General features: G+C 46.4%; 1 pseudogene; it reads left to right on the plus strand.

Moving 5' to 3' along the window:
• LOC141069558 (uncharacterized) overlaps positions 1-25009 on the plus strand; it is a 56097-nt pseudogene that overhangs the window by 8112 nt on the left and 22976 nt on the right.

The following is a 25009-nucleotide window of genomic DNA, read 5'->3' on the forward strand; positions in this document are numbered from 1 at the left end:
GGTTTCGTGAGCCAGTGCTCTATTCAGCTTGAGCTACTGGCCGTACGGTTCCCTACAGAGCGGGCTATGGTGGGGTTTATTGTCTTCCTCCTGTCGGGCAGGGCGTTAGAGTGGGCTACGCCATTGTGGGAGCGTGATGACCTCGTGGTTCTGAGCGCTGCTCAGTTTCTCACGTCCTTTAAAGCAGGTCTTTTTGGGACCACGGGTCACTCACGACACCTCTCTCCAGCTATTAGCCCTAACACAGGGGTCCCTCTCGGTCAGCCATTATGCCGTCCGATTCCGGACACTGGCTTCCGAGCTGGAGTGGCCTGATAAGACACTCGTCCCTGTGTTCTGGAGAGAGCTAGCGGAGCATGTCAAAGATGCTCTAGCAACCAGAGAGCTCCCCACAAGTCTGGAGGAGTTGATTGCATTCCACCTGCATTGATCTCCGGTTTACAGAGCGCGGGCTGGAGCGTGCGCAATCCAGGCAAAGGGTTAAGTGGGCTCCCACTTTCTCTGAGCCGCTAGAGTTTCCCACTCAGGAGCTTATACCTTCTGAACCCATGGAGGTATCTCGCGCCGTTCCCAAGCCGCATCCGGTGCAAAGCTCCACATGCTGTTACCAGTGCCGGCAGTATCACGTCCAGTGGTCGTAGATGGGGGTCTATCTGTTGTGAAATCTATCTCCCCTAAACCATTATTCCAAGGGACCTTAGATAGCGGGGCTTCCACCTGGGAGGTAGAGGTCACGGTGGATTCCTGGGCAGAAGGGAACTTTATGTTCTCGACCTTCTCCCAAAAGCACGCTATTCCCCTGGTGTTACTGCCCCAACCCTTGACCATCAGGATGGTTAATGGTGCACTTTTACCATCTCAGGTTACCCACCAGACAGCACCCATAGGGCTCTCAATCTCACCATCCCACCGTGAGATCTTGTCCCTGTTCATTTTGCCAGATGGCATTGACCAGGTGCTTCTCGGAGTTCCCTGGCTCCGTTGCCATTCCCCTCATATAGATTGGTCTTCGGGGAGTATACTGGGTTGAAGCAAGGACTGTGAGGGAAGGTGACTGAGGGGCAGTGTTCAAGTAGCCTCCTCGGAAGTGCCCGCGGATCTCTCCGCGCTTCCAAGACAATACCACCAGTACGTGGACGTCTTCGCCAAAAAATCTGCGGAGACGCTTCCGCCGCACCGTCCTTACGATCGCCCGATAGACCTATTGCCAGGCACGGAACCTCCTAGAGGGTGTGTGTATCCTCTATCACTCCCCGAGACGGAGGCTATGTCTCAATATATCTGGGAGAACCTGGCTAGAGGTTTTATCAGAAAGTCGGTGTCGTCGGCTGGTGCAGGGTTCCTCTTCGTGCAGAAGAAGAGTGGGGAGTTACGTCCCTGCATTGACTACAGAGGTCTCAACGCCATTACAGTAAAAAACAAATACCCTCTTCCGATGATCTCTAAGTTGTTTGACAGGTTGCGAGGGGCCCGGATCTTTGCAAAATTGGATCTACGGGGGGCGTACAACCTGATCCGCATTCGCGATGGAGACGAGTGGAAGACAGCCTTTAATACTAGTGATGGCCACTATGAATATCTGGTCATGCCCATCGGCCTCTGTAATGCGCCTGCTGTCTTCCAGAATTTTGTAAATGACGTCTTTTGCGATATGCTCTTTACCTCGGTGGTGGTCTATCTGGATGACATCCTCATCTTTTCTCCAGATTTGACCTCTCACCAGAGAGACGTCTGCAGGGTCTTCGACCGTTGCGGGCAAATTCTCTCTTCGCCAAGCTGGAGAAGTGCCAGTTTGAGCAGGAGTCCTTGCCGTTCCTAGGCTACATCATCTCGGCCCAGGGGTTGGCTATGGATCCTGCCAAATTGCAAGCAGTAATGGACAGGCAGGAGCCCCATTCTCTCAAAGAAGGGGAAAGCGCTTTTTGGGGTTTGTTAATTACTACCGCCATTTCATTCGCCACTTCTCTACACTGGTAGCTCCTCTGGTTGCCCTCACTAAAAAAGGAGCTAATCCCAAGGCTTGGTCTGAACAGGTCTCCAAGGCCTTCTCGTCCTTGAAAACCCATTTTGCCGGTGCTCCTATCCTACACTGTCCCGATGTGGATAAACCTTTAATCCTAGAGGTGGATGCCTCATCCGTCGGTGCCGGAGCAGTCCTTTTCCAGAAGGATGCTCAAGGTCGGAAGCATCCCTGCTTCTTCTTCTCCAAGACCTTCTCACCGTCGGAGAAAAACTACTCCATCGGGGACAGGGAGCTGCTGGCAATGAAGTTGGCCTTTTCCAAGTGGAGACATCTCCTGGAGGGAGCCCAGTTTCCCTTCCAGGTGTACACTGACCATAAAAACCTGGTCGATTTACAAACGGCCCAGCGCTTGAACTCTCGTCAAGCTAGGTGGTCGCTCTTCTCCCTTTTCCGCTTCACCTTGCACTATCTGTCTGGAGAGAAGAACGTCCGTGCGGATGCTCTCTCGCGCTCGGTGGTTTTAGCGGAGGAAGAGGAGGCTGAGCCTCAGCTAATTCTCCCCACTGAGAGTCTCAGGACTGTGGCCCCAGTTGCTCTTGTGTCTGTGCCGCCGGGCAAGACCTTTGTCCCTCCTCGCCTACGGCCGGAGGTTCTCGCGTGGGCACACGCGTCCATGGTGGGTGGTCACTACGGTGATCGGATCTCATATGGGGGGGAAAAAATGTCAGAATCTTGTTCGTCTGGACCCCACAAAACGATTCCCCTTTCCAGATATTGAGAGAGCCAAAATTTGAGCTCGATCAAACGACGTTAACCCGTGCCGCTCGTCGCTCAAAGTTTGAAAAAATCCAAATTGAGGTATTTTAAGATTTAGGTATTTTGCATAGTCTATTAGACTATAAAGAATGTGACAACAACATTGCAGAAATAGCCCTGACCAAATTTTCGAACCATTTATGGTATTTGAATGCAGACTTGGTGGGATTATCGTTTTTTGATCTCACCATTACAGACAATGAAAAGTTGTTAATGGCTAATAAATTGCTCAGTAGCACAGATGAACCATCAGAGCACGCTAACCTACATGAGTTGATAATTTTACATAGTTATCTAATCTATTCTAGAGCTTTTGTTAAAGTAGTTTTTGAAACGTCAGAATATAATGCTCGGCATTTGCTTACAACTTGCAGGACATATTGCTTTTGTTCTTCATCTTTTGTCAGAAGGTCGTTAAAGTCGGTTACTTCCTACCTCTTTTAATTTTTCTTTCCTAACTTTTGGATTTACAACCCTAGCGTGCTCTGATGGTTCTCATCTGTGCTACTGAGCAATTTATTAGCCATTAACAACTTTTCATTGTCTGTAATGGTGGGATCAAAAAACGATAATCCCACCAACTCTGCATTCAAATACCACAAATGGTTCGAAAATTTGGTCAGGGCTATTTCTGCAATGTTGTTGTCACATTCTTTATAGTCTAACAGACTATGCAAAATACCTAAATCTTAAAATACCTCAATTTGGATTTTTTCAAACTTTGAGCGACGAGCGGCACAGGTTAACGTCGTTTGATCGAGCTCAAATTTTGGCTATCTCAATATCTGGAAAGGGGAATCGTTTTGTGGGGTCCAGACGGACAAAATTCCGACATCGATTTTTTGCGGTCACCCTAGTGGTCACTTCGGCAATAAGCAGAGCACAGAACTCCTGGCAAGGTCTTATTGGTCCGGGACACAAAAGAATACATTCAGGCATGCGTCTCGTGTGCTCGAAACAGGTCCTCTAGACAGAGGCTGGCTGGGTTACTATATCCCCTGCCGGTGGCAGACAGACCTTGGGAGATGGTTGGCATGGACTTTGTGGTCGGCCTGCCCAAGTCTGGCGGCAGGTACGGTCATCTGGGTGGTCACCGATCATTTTTCTAAAATGGTGCATCTGGTGCCACTCGCGCGGCTGCCTTCCGCTCGTGGTCTCGCCACACTGTTCATAAAACATGTATTTCATTTGCATGGCATGCCGGACAAAATTGTTAGTGATCGAGGCCCCCAGTTCACATCCCGGTTTTGGAGGGAGCTCTGCAGTCTACTCAGTATCGAGCTAAATCTGTCCTCCGCCTATCATCCCGAGACGAACGGGTTGGTTGAGAGAGCCAACCAAACTCTGGTCACCTACCTGCGACATTTTGTTTCGGCCAGGCAGGATGACTGGGCATCCTTACTGCCGTGGGACGAATTTGCCCTGAATAATGCAGTGGCTGATTCCACTGGTCAGACGCCGTTTCTGCTTAATTACGGCCAGCACCCATGCTTCCCCGTCCCGATGCCAGTGTCTTCCACTGACTCCAGGGTGGCAGACTGGGCAGTAGAGGCTCACGACATTTGGGATCGCACCCAGGATGCCATTCAAGCTTCTAGGGAAAGAATGAGGGCGTCCGCTGACACATCGGCGCCCCACTCCAACCTTTTCCCCTGGCGACTTGGTGTGGCCTTCTGCCCGAAATATCAAGCTGCAGGCTGAGTCCACCAAGTTCGCGCTGCGATACAATGGTCCCTTCAAAGTCCTCGAGCGGATTAGCTCGGTGGTCTACCGCCTGGCTCTTCCACCACACTTGGCCATCTCTGACATCTTCCACGTGTCCCTGTTCAAGCCTGTTCATATGGCCCGGTTCTCCAAGTCATCTGCCGAGACATCTGAGTTTGAGGTCAACGCCATTGTGGGACGCAGGATTGTGCGTGGCAAAAAATTTGATTTGGTGGACTGGAAGGGTCATGGTCCAGAGGCCAGGACCTGGGAGCCAGTGGAGAGCATCCACGCCCCGCTCCTGATCGCGGCTTTTGAGCGTAGTGAGGCTCAGAGGGGAGGGGGCCCTAGGAGGGGGGGTAATGTTGGGCGTCGGGTTCCTGCAACTGCACAGCAGGAATCCAGAGCCTTGCATTCGGTGGTCTCCCATTCTCCACCAACCGCTCAGGAGCCTGCACAGCAATCTCGGCGTTCCAGACGCCCTGTTCAGACCAGCTCTGTGGGTCTGGTTGTTGCTGCCACCTCTGGACCAGCAATAGTAGCGCAGCCTGCTCTACAGCAAACCACCCCAGAGGCTAAGTCCTCCCGTCGCGCTACTGGGCATGCTTACGAGACGATCTCCCATTGGAGATCGGGAGTCACGTGCTCAGGTCCTTCTCCAGATCTCATTGGTCCATTTCAGAGATCTGGAAACTTCCGGAAGGTCCCACCTCTAAAAGGGTCGCATGGCCGCTCGACCATTCGCTAGTATAGACTCTAATTGCTACTGTGTGAATGTTGATGGATGTATGGACTGCAAATGACTCATTAAGACTCCCCTCCCTCTGATATTACGAATGTGTATAGGGATCTAGTAATAGAGTCAGCGCCAGTCAGTGGCAAGCTACAAGCCACAGGCCGCATCCTCCTCAGGGCTAGTGTCCAACAGTGCGCCCGTCTGGGCATTGTCGTATCGCGGCTGGATCAGTCGCCGCGCTGCAGTCAGCAGCACTTGTTCACGTCCGCTGTAGCGACGCGCACGGTAGGTCTAGAAGGACTTTGACCCAGAGTCTAGGGCCTAGTCCTGTGACCGTATACCGTGCGTGCAATCCGCTGAGACTTGTGAGGTCAACAGGCTCGGCATTTATGTTTATGCCTTAGGCGCCTCTGTGATTATAACAGAGCTCGCCAGCACTCGCCGGGTGACGTTCAACCCGCGTGTGCCATACCGCCATACTGTGCGTCTGCCATTATATAGCAGCAGTTTAACACCACTGCACGGTGGACCCCAGACGGCGAACACACTTTCTGTTATTTTAATATTTAGTGCGTTCCGCAGTCCCTAACAGTAGGAGTGTGCACAGTATATACGGTATTATACGTCCATAATACAGGACTGTACTGCTTCGGACTGGAGCACCTTGGGCCCACCAGAGAAAATCATTATTGGGGCCCACTATGTAGCTACATATTAATAAATGCAATACCACCAATTGTGTGGTAAAACCCGCTAATATCATGGTATATATAAGGTAGTACACGTCTTAATTATGTAGCAGGGGTTGGAGTGGAATCATAGAGGGGTAGCCCCCTCATAGAATATAATGTAGCCCCCTCATAAAATATAATGCAGCCTCCTCTCATAGAATATAATGCAGCCCACCCCATAGAATATAATGCAGCACCCCACAATATATAATGCAACCCCTCATAAGGTATAACGCAGTCACCACCATAGAATATAATGTAGCATCCTCATAGGGTATAATGCAGCCCCCTCATATAGTATTATGCAGCCCCACCAAAGAATATAATGCAGACCCCCATAGAGTATACTGTAGCCCCCTCATAAAGCATAATGCTGCCCCCCTCATATAGTATGATGTAGCCCCCCCAGAATATAATGTAGTCCCCTGAGAGAATAATGCAGCCCCACTACAGAATATAATGCAGCCCCCCCATAGAGTATACTGTAGCCCCCTCATATAGTAATATGTAGCTGTTACGTGTTACAGAACCACTCAGCACCCAGAATATGTTGTGCAGTTATATGTATGTATAATAGGTTCTATGTGAGATGCATGTCCCTAATGCATCAGCCCACAGGCTGCGCCCCTGGGCAGAGGGGACACGATATTCTCCTTTTGTCCGCCCTCCCCCCACCTTTGTAATTCCCACAGTAAACATCGGCAGGCTCCGGCCACCTGCGGCTTTTGTAATGCATGTCTGGCCTGCCGCTTTTCTATTGGCCTGCCCTCTGTATCTGTGTGATATATTCTGTGTCCTGTGAGTAAAGTGTTGTCAGACTGGAAATATGTGGAGAAGCAGTGATCTTTTATATGCGCCCATGTAACCAAGGAATTCCAGCCAGCGTCATTCATTCAGACTCCAGCCAACACTGAGCGGACCTCCGAAAACACGGAGTGGTACTGAAAGAGGTACTCCAGCTTGTGAGACCCCGTTACACTGGTGGCAGACAGCGGGATATGATACCTCTTCTACAGGAGGAAAGGAATGAATGGAAAATAAGTACCAGAAGTTAAAGAGGACTACATTAAAAGATCTGGTGGAAGCCCGAGGGTTGATCACCAGCAAAAAAACAAAAGCGGATTTGATAGCAGCCAATATGGAACACGACAGTGCAGCGCCCCCCAACGTGAATGTGGCGGAGACCGAATTCCAGAGGGAGGTAAAGAACAGACTGGCGTTCTATGGCCTAAACCCTGCAGTAGAGATCATACGAGAGATGATGGCTGATGTGCGTACTGATCTGAAGGAAAAGATGGCCGAGCGGACCAGGATAGAGCTAGCCAAGATGGAGATGGCAGAGCGGACCAAATTGGAGCTGGCCAAGATGGAGATGGCAGAGCGGAGAGAGGAGAGTCAGCGAGCAGGGGGAGCTCTGGCCTTCGACCAGGTACCTTCAACAGTAAGCCACAAAAAGATCCAGTATATTGCCTTCCGACAGTTGGGGGAGGCAGAGGAAGACATTGATGGCTTTCTGCAGGACTTTGAGCGGCAGTGTTCCCTTCATCAAGTGAAGCCGGAGGAACGGGTTGAGATTCTGACCAGCAAGCTGACAGGCCGGGCAGCAGACGCCTATCGCACGGTACCGGATGAGGACTGTATGGACTATGACCGGATCAAAGAAGTTATCTTGGCCCGGGATGTCCTGACACCAGAGGCCTACCGCCAAAAGTTCTGCGGACTTATAAAACGCCTAACCGATACCCACGCTGAATGGGCCTGTAAATTACGGCGGTCACTGCTACAGTAGGTACAAGTGAGCCAAGCAACCACTATGGAGGACGTCCTCCAGCTCTTCCTGTTAGAACGATTCTTTAAAGGACTAAACTCCGAGACACAGGAATGGCTTCGGGACAGGCGGCCAACGACTCTTGAGGAAGCCGCTCGTCTGGCCGATGAACATCATGATGCCAGGAGGCCATAGTTGTCCGTATCAAAGGTGGTCACTAGGGGCCCACCCATGGACCTGTAGGGCCCCAAACCACCGAAGATTGTAGGGGGACCAGCTAAAAACCCGGCCTACCACAGTCCCCCTGGGGCGCGATGCCACACCTGTCGTCAGCTGGGCCACCTGCAAAGACAATGTCCCGACCAGACTCGGCATACCCAGTGGCCAAAGGCGGGAACAGCTACCTTCAGCCGGGCTGCTGTACACTGCTACCAAGGCGAAGCTGACCCGGCATTGGGGGCTACGACTAACCAAGGGGTGGAAGAGATGGAGGAAGAGCTGCATGAAGTAGACCCCGTGCAGGCAGCCCGGGCAGATAATCGACAACAGCATCGACAGGTTGTGTGGGTTAATGGGAAACGTATGCAGGGACAAAGAGATTCTGGGGCAACTTTGACCCTTGTGAAGCCTCATCTCGTCCGGGACCAAGAGAAGACGGACCGGACATTGGCAGTCCGTGTAGCAGGGAGACCTATACATCGACTGCCCACTGCCAGGATTCACCTGAACTGGGGAGTCGGGGTTGGCCTTGTTGAGGTCGGCTTGATGGAGGATTTGCCTGCAGACGTCTTGCTGGGAAATGACTTGGGGCCCATGTTGTCTGCATTCTCGGTGGCCCCTCTGGCTGAGACCTATCCTGTGACCACCCGGAGACAAGCTCGAGCTGCGGAGGCGGAATCACACTCAGAGGAGGCTCAGGTAAGACATCCCAGCCCTACACGTATTCCCATAGCCAGACACATTTCTTGGGCCACCCCAGATGAATTTAAGAGGGAGTTACTTGAGGATCCTTCATTAGAGGGATATCGTGGGAAAACACAGGAGGGGAGAGGAGTACTGGAAGGGGAACAGTTTGTATGGAAGCAGGGACTCCTCTACCGGATCACAGAGCAGCACCACACAGGGACGAGCCCCACTATAAAACAACAGCTGGTAGTTCCCAAGAAGTATAGGCAGGAGTTACAGCGCATCTCTCATGATATACCCTTGGCCGGGCACTTCGGCGTCAGTCACACCAGGCATCGTCTGACACAAAACTTCTTTTGGCCGGGGGTGATCTATGATGTTCGTCAGTACTGCCAGACCTGTGACAGTTGTCAGCGCATTGGCAAGAGGGGGGATCGATGCAAGGCCAAATTACGCCTCCTCCCCATTGTGGAGGAACCATTTAGCCGAGTAGCAGTCGATCTGATAGGGCCGTTAGCCAAACCCAGTCCGTCCGGGAAAAGTATATATTGACAGTGGTAGATTATGCCACACGGTATCCAGAGGCGGTTGCTTTACCTAACATACTGGCAGAGACGGTGGCTGCCGCCCTGCTCCAGGTTTTCTCATGGGTTGGATTTCCCCGGGAGATTATCTCGGACCAGGGTACCCAGTTTACAGCAGAGGTGACCAACCAACTGTGGAAGCTGTGCGGCGTAAAGTCCATTAGAAGCGCCCCATACCACCCGCAAACCAATGGGTTGTGTGAACGCTTTAACGTGACATTAAAACAGCTCATTGGGACTTTTACCAGGACCTACAGGGACTGGGAGAAATTCTTGCCACACCTCCTGTTTGCCTATCAGGAGGTGCCCCAAGAATCCACGGGGTTCTCTCCGTTCGAGCTGGTATACGGGAGACGGGTAAGGGGACCCCTAGACTTAGTGCTGGAACACTGGGAGGGGGGAGGGCCTCATAGAAGGGGTACCTATTGTACTCTATGTGCTGGAATTCCGGCACCGCCTACAGGAGCTGACCCAGGTTGTACGTGAGAACCTGCAGGCGACCCAGCAGCGCCAGCGCGTATGGTACGATCGGAGGGCCAGAGAGTGCACTTTGGAAATAGGACAGCATGCATCAACAGCGTGTGGCAGCGAGAGACCAGCGACGCTGGTTTCTAATGTAAACACAGGGTATCCAGGAGCCACGGCTCTTGGATACCCGCTGTTTACCTTGGAAACCGGCGTACACTGATCGTTGGTGGGATTGCTGGGACATTATGTGTAACGGGGCCTTTAAGACAGAAGATATTTAAGTTTGGAAAAGCAAAATTCAAACCAGTTCTATCCAGATTACTAGACTTTCAGAGACAAAGAAATGTTTAACACACAGACATCTCTATATCAGAGACAACACCCTGTGCTATTGATTTGCGAATAACACTTAAAAGCTATACTAAAATACAGAATTAGCAAAGATATATAGGTAAATTTAATTGTCCAAAATAATAATCAAAGCAAAGTATAAATATTTACCATAACAGTACTATACATCTATGGCCTGTTTCACACTTCCGTTTGTGACCATCAGTCAAGATCCGCCGATTTGAAAAAAAAAAACGGATCCGCCATTTTTCTTGGCGGATCCGTTTTTTTCCTCATAGACTTGCATTATTAGCGGATCTTGACGGATGGTCGTCCGTTCGATCCGCTTTTGTACAGATCCGCCAAGAGTTTGGGGTCCGCTCAGCGGCCCGGACGGAGCATGTAACTTTTTTTGCTGTCCGGATCCGCTATATCCTGATTTAACACGCATTCCTGTCTGGCTGCTGGATAAAAAAATTCTCTCTCTTTCTCTCTCTCTCTTTCTCTCTCTCTCTCTTTCTCTCTCCCCCCCCCCCCGGGATTTCAAAGCACTGCTCTGAGATTTTTCCCATAGCCCTATACAGAATGAATGGAGCAGTGTTCAGGCACTCAACCTGCTGCTCTCCAATTTCTAATGTTACTAAAAATCTCTGTTCAGCTGATCGATGAGGATCCAAACGCTCAAGTCATCACATGTAGGAAGTAGAAAAAAAAAGGGAGGTTGTCCGGAGGGGAAAACAAGTGAAGTCAGCCTAACAAGTGAAGTCACCATTAAAACCAAGCAGCCATTAAAGGGAATCTGTCACCCTTTTTTTCCAATATGAGCTGCTGGCACTGACATCAGGGGCTTATCTACAGAATTCTGTAATGCTGTAGATAAGCCCCCAATGTAACCTGAAAGATAAGATAAGATTCAGGTTACATGGGGGGGGCTTATCTACAGCATTACAGAATTCTGTAGATAAGCCCCTGATGTCGGTGACAGATTCCCTTTAAGATCGGCCACAGATGTTAAACAGCTATTTTGTAGCCCAACTGAGCGATTGCGCTACACTCTTTCACTACTCCACTACACAGAATCGTTGCTGGGTACAGAAGCATCCTTCTAATTTTAGGGTAGGACTTCAAAGTTATTGTCAAGAAGAGCGTCATTTTCTCAGCCAAAGTGCAAACTGCAGTGTCCAAACTGGCAAACGGTCTATCTACCTGAACGCAATCGCCTCATGAACACATACATTTGGGTCAGGAGACCCTTGCTCGGCCAGTCTTGACATAGACTATAATACAAGGTACCCACATACAAGGGTAACAAAATAAAATATATACATATCTTGGAGAATTAAAAATGTTGTGCTTGTTGTATCTGCTCCTGGGAAAGCTTGGCTGCAAAATACAGCTCTGGAAAAAGTGATCACGGAGCTTTACTTCACCCCTGAAAAATCAAGTTTCTTCTATGCAGTAATGTATCGTCATTACTAAGCCGGAGGCTATGTTAGGAGCAGACTCCACTGCGAGATACATGTGAAATCCAGTGACAATAAACCTTTCAGGCACAAAAATGGCGCTTCTGCAACAACCAACACATGACATTTTGTAGTGGTCTACCTCCACATATGGGGTATCAGCGTACTCAGGACAAATTGCACAATAACTTTTAGGGTCCTGTTACCCTTGGGAAAATAAAAATTGGGGGTGAAAAGATCATTTTGTGGAAAAAATATGATTTTTTAATTGTACCGCTGTACGTTATAAACTTCTGTGAAGCCCTTGTGGGTTCAAAGTTCTCACCACATATCTAGATAAATTCCTTGGGGGGTCTAGTTTCCAAAATGGGGTCCCTTGTGGGGGGTTTCCACTGTTTAGGTACATCAGGGGCTCTCCAAACGTGACATGGCGTCCGATCTGAATTCCAGCCAATTTTGCATTGTAAAAGTCAAACGGCGCTCATTCCCTTCTGAGCTCTGCCATGCGCCGAAACAGTGGTTCCCCCCCACATATCAGATATCAGTGTACTCAAGACAAATTGCACAATAATTATTGCAGTCCAATTACTCCTGTTACCCTTGGTAAAATAAAAAAAATTGAATCTGAAGTATTTTTTTTGTGAAAAAAAAGTTAAATGTTCATTTTTTTTAAAATATTCAAAAAATTCCTGTGAAGCACTTGAAGAGTTAATAAACTCCTTGAATGTGGTTTTGAGCACCTTGAGGGGTGCAGTTTTTAGAATGGTGTCACTTTTGGGTATTTTCTATTATATAGACCTTTCAAAGTGACTTCAGATGTGATGTTGTCTGTAAAAATAAAATGGTGTTGCAAAAATGAGAAATCGCTGGTCAACTTTTAACCCTTATAACAAAAAAAATGTGGGTTCCAAAATTATGCTGATGTAAAGCAAATATGTGGGAAATGTTACTTAAGTTTTTTGTGTGCCGTATCTCTGTGATTTAAGGGCATAAAAATTCAAAGTTGGAAAATTGCGAAATTTTCAAAATCTTCGCCAAATTTCCATTTTTTCCACAAATAAACGCAAGTTATATGAATGAAATTTTACCACTAACCTGAAGTACAATATGTCACGAGAAAACAATGGCAGAATCACCGGGATCCATGGAAGCGTTCCAGAGTTATGACCTCATAAAGGTACATTGGTCAGAATTGTAAAAATTGGCCCGGGAGTTAACGTGCAAACCACCCTTGGTAGTGAAGGGGTTAAAAAAATAAATTAAAAAATCACATTAAAAAATCAGTCCACTTTTCATCCAGAGAAGTGGGATGATTTAGTCTCACTTGTCTTTTTTTTTTTTTTTTAACTCCGCAGTTAATAATCATTTGCAAGGCCATTTTCAGTTTCCTATACTATAGAACTGTAATATGCTCTCAAAAATAGGCTTGGAAGAGATTTTCTCATGAAACATTTCTTTCAGCCTCAATTTTCTCAACCAGGTGTTTTTTCAAAACCTCATCACCCCCCAGCAAAATGGATTTCCCATAGAATTGAATAGGAGGAGTGCTCCAAAGAGTTTTTGAAGAGAATTATGGAGCAGATCTGCTCCAAAAAAAAGCCAACATAGCCCAAGTGTTGGCTTACTACTGTAGAAATACAAATCAGATACTGTTCAGGAGCGTGAGAAAGCTGGGTGACAACCCCCAGGTAGGAGGGAGGTGACGTCCACAGTGGGGGTCGCTCAGCTTTCCCAGGAGCAGAGAAGATTTCTTTTTTCCTATTCATTAAACTTGTGCGACAAGTGAGTTGTAGAGTCTCCCAGGAAAGTGATGGATTGCACTGCTGGGCACGCCGCTCACCTGAGTCCTGGCGCGGTCCCTTTATGTATGTCCAGCCAGGCGCCGGTATCATTTTGCTGTGAGAGTGCGCGGTCACGTGGTACTGCTCATTAAGGTCATGAATATGGGCTCCACGCCTATGGGAGTGGTGTCCATATTCATGACCTTAACCCCTTCACGACCCATGACGCCTACGTAGGCGTCATGAAAAGTCGTGCCACACGACCTATGACGCCCCTGTAGGCGTAATGCTATAAATAGCGTTCCTGCGGGTCGGGTGACCGGGGTCACTGAAATGTCACCCGACCCGCAGATACAGGACAACATTGAGTTAAGCCCAGGGGGGTGGCTTCGCCCCCACGTGGTTAGGATCGCTCTGATTATTTCATCAATGAAAATTGATGAAATATTACAATCCAGCCATGGCCGATGCTGCACTAGCATCGGCCATGGCTGGAGACACTAATATAACCCCACCCACACCGGCTGTCGGGGGCTATTGGCCCCCGCCACGGACTGACGGCAGCGATGGGCCGCTGCCGTCACGATCTGCTCCCCCTCCCTCCTGTCCCTCCCGCTGTCCGATCCCCCCCTCACCCTCCCCGGTACCTCCTATGTCCCGCTCTGCCTCCCAGTGTCCCGCCGTCCCTCCTGCATGGGCACCGCCATCTTGGAAGATGGCGGGCGCACGCGCAGTGCGCCCGCCGGCATTTCCCGGCTGCAGATTCAATTTTTTTTTATTTTGATCACTGTGATAAACTGTCACAGTGATCAAAATAAAAAAAAAGTAAATCACCGCCCCCCTTATCACCCCCATAGGCATGCACATGTAATAAAATAAAGAAATTATTTTTATTTTTCAATTAGGGCTAGGGTTAGCACTAGGGATAGGGCTACGGTTGGAATTAGGGTTAGGGTTGTAATTGGGGTTAGGGTTGGTATTAGGGTTAGGGTTGGTATTGGGGTAAGGCCGGGGTCACACTAACCAGCGCAAAATACGGTCCGTAATTTACAGGCGTAATACGGATGAATGACCCCTAAATAGTGCTCGGTATATAATCCGTATGCAATCCGTATGGCGAGATTTTCTTGCCGCCCTGCAAAATCGACATATAATGGAGCCCTATGACAGGGTTTATAACAGAAACGAAATAAAAGATATAGACACATAGAATGCATATATATATATATACCCACAAGTCATTGAGATAAACATATATAAATATATATTTATATTTCACAGAGTTCTTCATAGCAGAATAGCCGCTAATTAAATTGCCGGCTTCTATCAAATCCTTCCCCAACCCGACATGAAATGACACATGGTTTACATTCAGTAAACCATTTCATTTCATGTTTTTTTATATGTCCTTGACTAATAATTAGATGCGGGTTTGTGTGCAAAATTTGGGAGTTGTAGTTGTTATTTAAAGGGGTTAATTCGTTTATAAAAAATGCGTGGGCTTCCCATTGCCCTGTAGCAGTGGCGAATGGGTTAATCTAACAAAGGGTTAATGTCACCTTACAATCGAATGGTGACATTAACCCTTTGTTAGATTAACCCACTCGCCACCAATATAGGGCAATGGGAAGCCCACGCATTTTTTAACAACGAATTAACCCCTTAAAATAACAACTACAACTCCCAAATTTTGCACACAAACCCTCATCTAATTATTAGTCAAGGACATATAAAAAACCATGAATTGAAATGGTTTACTGAATGGGAAAAAATTATTTTTTATTTTATGCCTGGGCATTATAAAATTCTGTGAAGCACTTGGGGGTTCAAAGTGCTCACCACACATCTACATAAGTTCCTTGGGCGGTCTAGTTTCCAAAATGGGGTTACTTGTGGGGGGTTTCCACTGTTTAGGCACATCAGGGGCTCTGCAAACGTAACATGACACCCACAGACCATTCCATCAAGTCGGCATTTCAAAACGTCACTACTTCCCTTCTGAGCCCCGACGTGTGTCCAAACAGTGGTTTACCCCCACATATGGGGTAGCATCGTACTCGAGACAAACTGGACAACAACTTTTGGGGTCGAATTTATCCTGTTACCCTTGTTAAAATAAAATATTGTGGGCTAAATAATCATTTTTTGAGGAAAAAAATATTTTTTATTTTCACGGCTCTGCGTTATAAACTGCTGTGAAGAACTTGGGGGTTCAGAGTGCTCACCACACATCTAGATTAGTTCCTTGGGTGGTCTAGTTTCCAAAATGGGGTCACTTGTGGGGGGTTTCCTCTGTTTAGGCGCATCAGGGGCTTTGCAAATGTAACATGACGCCCGCAGACCATTCCATCAAGTCGGCATTTCAAAAGGTCACTTCCAAACCCCGACGTGTGCCCAAACAGTGGTTCCCCCCACATATGGGGTACCAGCGTACTCAGGACAAACTGGAAAACAACTTTTGGGGTCCAGTTTATCCTGTTACCCTTGTGAAAATAAAAAGTTGTGGGCTAAAAATAATGTTTTGAGGAAAAAAAAAGATTTTTTATTTTCATGGCTCTGCGATATAAACTGCTGTGAAGCACTTGGGGGTTCAAAATGCTCACCATACATCTAGATAAGTTCCTTGGGGGGTCTAGTTTCCAGAATGGGGTCACTTGTGGGGGGTTTCTACTGGTTAGGTACATCAGGGGCTCTGCAAACGTAACATGACGCCTGCAGACCATTCCATCAAGTCAGCATTTCAAAACGTCACTACTTCCCTTCCAAGCCCCGACCTGTGCCCAAACAGTGGTTCCCCCCACATATGGGGTACCAGCGTACTCAGGACAAACTGGACAACAACTTTTGGGGTCCAATTTCTCCTGTTACCATTGTGAAAATAAAAATTAGTGGGCTAAAAAAAAATCATTTTTTGAGGAAAAAAAAATATTTTTAGTTTCACGACTCTGCGTTGTAAACTTCTGTGAAGCACTTGGAGGTTCAAAGTGCTCACTATGCATCTAGATAAGTTCCTTAGGGGGTCTAGTTTCCAAAATGGGGTCATTTGTGGCGGAGCTCCAAAGCTTAAGCACACAGGGGCTCTCCAAACACGCCATGGTGTCCGCTAACGATTGGAGCTAATTTTCTGTTCAAAAAGTCAAATGGCGCGCCTTCCCTTCTGAGCCCTGCCGTGTGCCCAAAAAGTGGTTCCCCCCCACATATGGGGTTCCAGCGTACTCCGGACAAACTGGACAACAACTTTTGTGGTCCAATTTATCCTGTTTCCCTTGGGAAAATAAAAATTAGCTTGCTAAAATATAATTTTTGAGGAAAAAAAATGATTTTTTATTTTCTCTGCTTTGTGTAATAATCTTCTATGAAGCACTTGGGGGTTCAAAGTGCTCACCACACATCTAGATAAGTTCCTTCGGGGGTCTAGTTTCCAAAATGGGGTCACTTGTGGAGGAGCTCCAATGTTTAGGAACACAGGGACTCTCCAAACGCGACATGGCAACCGCTAAATATTCCAGCATATTTTCCATTCAAAAAGTCAAATGGTGCTCCTTTCCATTCTGAGCCCTGCCGTGCGCCCAAACAGTGGTTTATGACCACATATGAGGTATCGATGTAATTAGGAGAAATTGCCCAACAAATTTTAGGTTCCATTTTACCCTGTGGCCCACGTGAAAATGAAAAAAACTGAGGCTAAAAGAAAATTTTTGTGAAAAAAAAGTACTTTTTTTTTATTACGGATCAATTTGTGAAGCACCTGTTGGTTCAAAGTGTTCACTATACATCTAGATAAGTTCCTTGGAGGGTCTAGTTTCCAAAATGGGGTCACTTGTGGGGGACCTCCAATGTTTAGGAACACAGGGACTCTCCAAACGCGACATGGCAACCGCTAAATATTCCAGCATATTTTCCATTCAAAAAGTCAAATGGTGCGCCTTCCATTCTGAGCTCTGCCGTGCGCCCAAACAGTGGTTTATGACCACATATGAGGTATCGGTGTACTCAGGGGAAATTGCCCAACAAATTTTAGGATCCATTTTATCCTGTTACCCATGTGAAAATGAAAAAATTGATGCTAAAAGAAAATTTTTGCTTGAAAAATTAACCCCTTCACCCCCAAGGGTGGTTTGCACGTTCATGACCGGGCCAATTTTTACAATTCTGACCACTGTACCTTTATGAGGTCATAACTCTGGAACGCTTCCATGGATCCCGGTGATTCTGACATTGTTTTCTCGTGACATACTGTACTTCATGTTAGTGGTAAAATTTCATTCAAATAACTTGCGTTTATTTGTGAAAAAAATGGAAATTTGGCAAAAATTTTGAAAATTTCGCAATTTTCCAACTTTGAATTTTTATGCCCTTAAATCACAGAGATACGGAACACAAAAAACTTGATAAGTAACATTTCCCACATGTTTACTTTACATCAGCACAATTTTGGAACCAAAATTTTTTTTTGTTAGGAAGTTATAAGGGTTAAAAGTTGACCAGCGATTTCTCATTTTTACAACACCATTTTATTTTTAGGACCACATCACATTTGAAGCCACTTTGAGGGGTCTATATGATAGAAAATACCCAAAAGTGACACCATTCTAAAAACTGAACCCCGTAAGGTGCTCAAAACCACATTCAAGAAGTTTATTAACCCATTAGGTGCATCACAGGAATTTTTTTGAATATTTAAAAAGAAATGAACATCTAACTTTTTTTCACAAAAAAAATACTTCAGGTTCAATTTTTTTTATTTTACCAAGGGTAACAGGAGAAATTGGACTGCAAAAGTTATTGTGCAATTTGTCCTGAGTACGCTGATACCTGATTTGTGGGGGGGAACGACTGTTTCGGCGCATGGCAGAGCTCAGAATGGAAGGAGCGCCGTTTGACTTTTTCAATGCAAAATTGGCTGGAATTCAGATCGGACGCCATGTCACGTTTGGAGAGTCCCTGATGTACCTAAACAGTGGAAACCCCTTACAAGTGACCCCGTTTTGGAAACTAGACCCCCCAAGGAACTTATCTAGATATGTGGTGAGAACTTTGAACCCACAAGGGCTTTACAGAAGTTTATAACGTACAGCGGTACAATTACAAAATCATATTTTTTCCACAAAAATGATCTTTTCACCCCAATTTTTATTTTCCCAAGGGTAACAGGACCCTAAAAGTTATTGTGCAATTTGTCCTGAGTACGCTGATACCCCACATGTGGGGGTAAACCACTATTTGGGCGCATGGCAGAGCTCGGAAGGGAAGCAGTGCCATTTGACGTTTTTGGCTGGAATTGAGATCGGACACCATGTCGCGTTTGGAAAACCCCTGATGTACCAAAACAGTGGAAACCCCCCACAAATGACACCATTTTGGAAACTAGACCCCCTAAGGAACTTATCTAGATGTGTGGTGAGAACTTTGAACCCCCATGGGCTTCACAGAAGTTTATAACATAAAGCCATACAATTAAAAAATCATATTTTTTCCACAAAAATGATCTTTTCACCCTCAATTCTTATTTTTCCAAGGGTAACAGGACCCTAAAAGTTATTGTGCAATTTGTCCTGAGTACGCTGATACCCCACATGTGGGGGTAAACCACTATTTGGGCGCATGGCAGAGCTCGGAAGGGAAGCAGTGCCATTTGATGTTTTTGGCTGGAATTGAGATCGGACACCATGTCGCGTTTGGAAAACCCCTGATGTACCAAAACAGTGGAAATCCCCCACAAATGACACCATTTTGGAAACTAGACCCCCTAAGGAACTTATCTAGATGTGTGGTGAGAACTTTGAACCCCCATGGTCTTCACAGAAGTTTATAACATAAAGCCATACAATTAAAAAATCATATTTTTTCCACAAAAATGATCTTTTCACCCTCAATTCTTATTTTTCCAAGGGTAACAGGACCGTAAAAGTTATTGTGCAATTTGTTCTGAGTACGCTGATACCCCACATGTGGGGGTAAACCACTATTTGGGCGCATGGCAGAGCTCGGAAGGGAAGCAGCGCCATTTGACGTTTTTGGCTGGAATTGAGATCGGACACCATGTCGCGTTTGGAAAACTCCTGATGTACCAAAACAGTGGAAACCCCCCACAAATGACACCATTTTGGAAACTAGACCCCCTAAGGAACTTATCTAGATGTGTGGTGAGCACTTTGACCCCCCCAGTGCTTCACAGAAGTTTATAATGCCCGGGCGTGAAAATAAATAATTCGTATTTTTTCCACAAACATGATCTTTTAGTCACCATTTTTTTATTTTCCCAAGGGTACCAGGAGAAATTGGACCCCAAAAGTTGTTGTCCAATTTGTCCTGAGTATGCTGATACCCCATATGTGGGAGAAAACTACTGTATGGGCACACGTCGGGGCTCGGAAGGGAAGTAGTGACGTTTTGGAATGCAGACTTTGATGGAATGGTCTGCGGGTGTCATGTTGCCTTTTGAGAGCCCCTAATGTACCTAAACAGTGGAAACCCCCCACAAATGACACCATTTTGTAAACTAGACCCCCCAAGGAACTTATCTAGATGTGTGGTGAGCACTCAGAACCCCCCAGTGCTTCACAGAAGTTTATAACGCCCGGGCTTGAAAATAAAAAATTCGTATTTTTTCCACAAACATGATCTTTTAGTCACCATTTTTTTATTTTCCCAAGGGTACCAGGAGAAATTGGACCCCAAAAGTTGTTGTCCAATTTGTCCTGAGTATGCTGATACCCCATATGAGGGAGAAAACTACTGTATGGGCACACGTCAGGGCTCGGAAGGGAAGTAGTGACGTTTTGGAATGCAGACTTTGATGGAATGGTCTGCGGGTGTCATGTGCGTTTGGAGAGCCCCTGATGTACCTAAACTATTGAAACTCCCCACAAGTGACCCCATTTTGGACAGTATACCCCCCACGGAACTTATCTAGATGTGTGGTGAGCACTTTGAACCCCCAAGTGCTTCACAGAAGTTTATAACACTCGGACGTGAAAATAAAAAAATCATTTTTTTCCACAAAAAATGATATTTTTGCCCCCAATTTTTTATTTTCCTAAGGGTAACAGGAGAAATTGGACCCCAAAAATTGTTTTGCAATTTGTCCTGAGTAGGCTGATACCCTACATGTGGGGGTAAAACACTGTTTGGGCGCATGGCAGAGCTTGGAAGGGAAGGAGCACCATTTGACTTTTTCAACTCAGAATTGGCTGGAATTGAGATCAGACGCCATGTTGCATTTGGAGAGCCCCTGATGTGCCCAAACAGTGGAAACCCCCAATTATAACTCCAACCCTAACCCCAACACACCCCTAACCCTAATCTGAGCCCTAACCCTAGCCCTAACCCTAGCCCTAACCCTAACCCTAGCCCTAGCCCTAGCCCTAACCCTAAGGCTGTGTGCACACGCTGCGGATTTTGCTGCGATTCCGCAGCGGTTTTGGCTGCTGCGGACCCGCAGCAGTTTCTGCTGCGGTGTACAGTACCATGATTCCCTATGGGAATCAAAAACCGCAGTGCAGACGGTGCGGAATTTTCCGCGCGGATTATCTGCGGTTTTCAATCCGCAGAAAGAATTGACATGTCAATTCTTTCTGCGGATTCTCCTGCGGTTTGCCATCTCCTCTATTGAGGAGATGAAAAACCGCAGGACAAAACCGCAGAGCAATCCGCAGGTAAAACCGCAGGTCTTTTGACCTGCGGTTTCAACTGCGGATTTTACAAAATCCGCGCGGATGAATCCGCACCTAATCCGCAGCGTGTGCACACAGCCTTACCCTAACGGGAAAATGGAGATAAATACTTTTTTTTTAGTTTTATTATTTTTCCCTAACTAAGGGGGTGATAACGGGGGGTTTGACTTACTATTTATGGCGGTTTTTATGTTTGGCGACTGTCACACGCTAAAAGACGCTTTTTATTGTAAAATAGTTTTTGCATCACCACATTTTGAGAGCTATAATTTTTCCGTCTTTTGACCCACCGAGTCATGTGAGGTCTTATTTTTTGCGGGACGAGTTGACGTTTTTATTGGTACCATTTTCGGGCACGTGAAATTTTTTGATCGCTTTTTATTCCGATTTTTGGGACGCAGAATGAAGAAAAACCAGCGTTTCATGAATTTATTTTGGGGGGGTGCGTTTACACCGTTCCGCGTGCGGTAAAATTGATAAAGCGGTTTTATTCTTCGGGTCAGTATGGTTACAGCGATACCTCATTTAGGTCGTTTTTTTATGTTTTTGTCGGTTTTATGCAATGAAAACTATTTTATATAAAAAATAATTATTTTTGCATCGCTTTATTCTGCGAGCTATAACTTTTTTTAATTTTTTCGCTGATGATGCTGTGTGGCGGCTCGTTTTTTGCGGGACAAGATGACGTTTTCAGTGGTACCATGGATATTTATATGCGTCTTTTTGATCGCGCGTTATTACACTTTTTGTTTGGCGGTATGATAATAAATCATTATTTTTTGCTTCGTTTTTTATTTTTATTTTTTAAGGGGTTCGCTAAAAGGGTTAACTAATGGGACAGTTTTATAGGGCGGGTCATTACGGACGCGGCGATACCTAATATGTGTACTTTTATTGTTTTTTTTTTTATTATTTCCAAAAAATGGATTTATTGAGGGAATATTTTTTTTTTTTTTCTAATTTATTTGGCGATTTTTTTTTAAATTTATTTTTACATTTTTTTTTAATTTTCTTTTTTACTTTATTACATAGTCCCAGGTGGGACATCACTGTCCTGTGACAGATCGCTGATCTGTCACATCACAGATCACTGTGACAGATCAGCAATCTGTCACAGGCATTGAAGAAGACTTCCTCTTGCCTGCGCTTTGCAGGCACTGAGGAAGCCAGCTTCCTCAGGTCCCCGAAGGCCCCCGTCGCCATCTTGGATCCGGGGGCCTGGAGGATAGGAGCCCCCGGCAGCAGCGCTGCACATTGCGCTGCCGTGGGGGGCTCAGGGAAGCACGGAGGGAGCCCCCTCCCTCCCGATGCTTCCCTTTAACTCCCGGTACACCGCGATCATGTTTGATCGCGGTGTGCAAGGGGTTAACGTGTCGGGGGCGGTCCGTGACCGCCCCTGACACATAGTGCCGGGTGTCAGCTGTGATAATCAGCTGACACCCGGCCGCGATCAGCGGCGCTCACCACGTGGGCGCCGCTGATCGCGGTAGACGTACTATCCCGTCCACGGTCATACGGGCCCGGGTACCGTGGACGGGATAGTACGTCGGATGTCAGGAAGGGGTTAAAATGTTTATTTTTTCCTTCCATGTTGCTTTAGTTCCTGTGAAACACCTGAAGGTTTAATAATCTTCTGAATGTAGTTTTGAGTAGCTTGAAGGGTGCAGTTTTTAGAATGGTGTCACTTTTGGGTATTTTCTGCCATATAGACCCCTCAAAGTGACTTCAAATGTGAGGTGGTCCCTAAAAAAATGGTTTTGTAAATTTTGTTGTAAAAATGAGAAATTGCTGGTCAACTTTTAACCCTTATAACGTCCTAACAAAAAAAAATGTTGTTTCCAAAATTGTGCTGATGTAAAGTAGACATGTGGGAAATGTTATATATTAACTATTTTGTGTCACCTAACTCTCTGGTTTAACAGAATAAAAATTCAAAATGTGAAAATTGCGAAATTTTAAAAATTTTCTCCAAATTTCCGTTTTTTTCACAAATAAACACAAAAATTATCGACCTAAATTTACCACTAACATGATGCCCAATATGTCACGAAAAAATCGCTAGGATGCGTTGAAGCGTTCTAGAATTATTACCTCATAAAGGGGCACTGGTCAGAAATGCAAAAAATGGCCTGGTCATTAAGGTCAAAATAGGCTGGGTCATGAAGGGTTTAATGAGCGGTACCACACAGGAAAAAGATACCGGAGACCATTGGAGCTGCTGGCACTGCTGGAGGAGATGAGTATGTCTTGCGGGGGACCGGGGACCGACCCCAGACTTATTAAAAAAAAAACCTTGCTCAGGTGCCAAGTGTGCCCCCCGTCTCACCAGGGCCCCGGCACTTGCCCGGGTGCGTCGGGTGCTGACGCCGGCCCTGCCTGTGGGACAGTCAGGAAAAAGAGTGGGTCTTCCGTCACAGTTGGTGTCCTGACGTTCGGAGAGGGGGCGTCATTCTCACTTGCAAGTGACCAATTTCTTGCAGTGAAGTGGAATGACAGGAAGGACGTCTACATGCTAACCACACTGCATGCGGAAACCACTGTGATGGTCAGAAAGAGGTGTGCCACCAGGGACAAGGACAAGGAAAAACCGCGCTGGTCAACTTTTACCCATTATTATTTCCTAACAAAAAAAATTTGTTTCCAAAATTGTGCTGTTGTAAAGTTGACATGTGGGAAATGTTATTTATTAAGTAATTTGTGTGACATATCTCTCCGATTTAAGGGGAGAAAAACTAAAAGTTTGAAAATTGCAAAATGTTAAAAATTTTCGCCATATTTCCGTTTTTTTCCTAAATAAACGCAAGTCATATCGAAGAAATTTTACCACTAACACGAAGTACAATATGTCAGAAAAAACAGTCTCAGAATCAGCGGGATCTGTTAAAGCGTTCCAGAGTTATAACCTCATAAAGGGACAGTGGTCAGAATTGTAAAAATTGGTCTGGTCAATAAGCTGCAAGTTGGCTCCATCACTAAGAGGTTAAAAGCTCCTATTCATGGTGCCGATGAGCTAAGCTTTCATGGTAGAAATCTATTCGAGTAGCAAGCAATTGTCTTAGGCTATGTGCACACGCTGCGGATTCTGCTGCGGATCCGCAGCAGTTTTTGCTGCGGTGTACAGTACCATTATTTTCAATGGGAAAAAAAACACTGCACACGGTGCGGATTTTTCCGTGCAGACATGTCACTTCTTTGTGCGGAATCCGCAGCGGTTTTACACCTACTCCATTGTAGAGGTGTCAAACCGCAGGGGAAAACCGCAGGATAATCCCCAGATAAACCCCAGGTCTATTTACCTGCGGATTTTGCAAAATCCACGCGCAAAAATCTGCAGCAGAATCCGCAGCGTGTGCACACACCCTTAATGTAACTACCTTCTGCCAATTACTACAAATCTAAAACTCCGTTAACAAAAAATTTGTTTCTTTTCATGGTAAAGTTGAAGATAAAAATTGGCACTCACCACTGTCCTTTCCATAAAGATAGTTATATTCAGTCATTCAATACAGCACAGAGACATGGAATAAACGAGCACAACTGTTTCACTTAAGTACATGCTTCTTCTAGCAGAAGAGTGTCACGGACTTGGTTTGTGGAACCACTGTGCCACGGACCGCGGAGAGCCTTGGAGGCATAACTAAGCGAACATCAGACTGTTCACTAGAGCCTCTGGTGAGGTTAGACTTGGCTCCAGATGAACGCCAGGTGCCACTAAAGGACAGACCAACGGACGCACAGCAGATGAACCCAGAAGGACAGACTGGATGGAGCAGCAGGCAGAGCTTGTATCAGAGTGCAGTTGACCAAGTTCGTATCTGAGTCCAGCAGACAGAGTTTGTTTCAGAGTGCAGCAGGCAGTATTTGCATCTGAGTGCAGCAGGCAGTATTTGCATCTGAGTGCAGCAGCAGGATTTGCTTCTGAGTGCAGCAAGCAGGATTTGCACTTGAGCGCAGCAAACAGGACTTGCATTGGTATGCGACCTTACACAACATAGACTGTAAACAGGAAGGTTCCTCAGGCACCTGGGGAGGAAATAGCAAGAGCACACACTGACCTTTTAAGAGGGCGGGAGCGCACGCGCG

The sequence above is a fragment of the Dendrobates tinctorius genome, unplaced genomic scaffold, assembly GCF_039654945.1.
Source record: "Dendrobates tinctorius isolate UK_male_01 unplaced genomic scaffold, ASM3965494v1 ptg000266l, whole genome shotgun sequence".
In the NCBI taxonomy this organism is placed as follows: domain Eukaryota; kingdom Metazoa; phylum Chordata; class Amphibia; order Anura; family Dendrobatidae; genus Dendrobates; species Dendrobates tinctorius.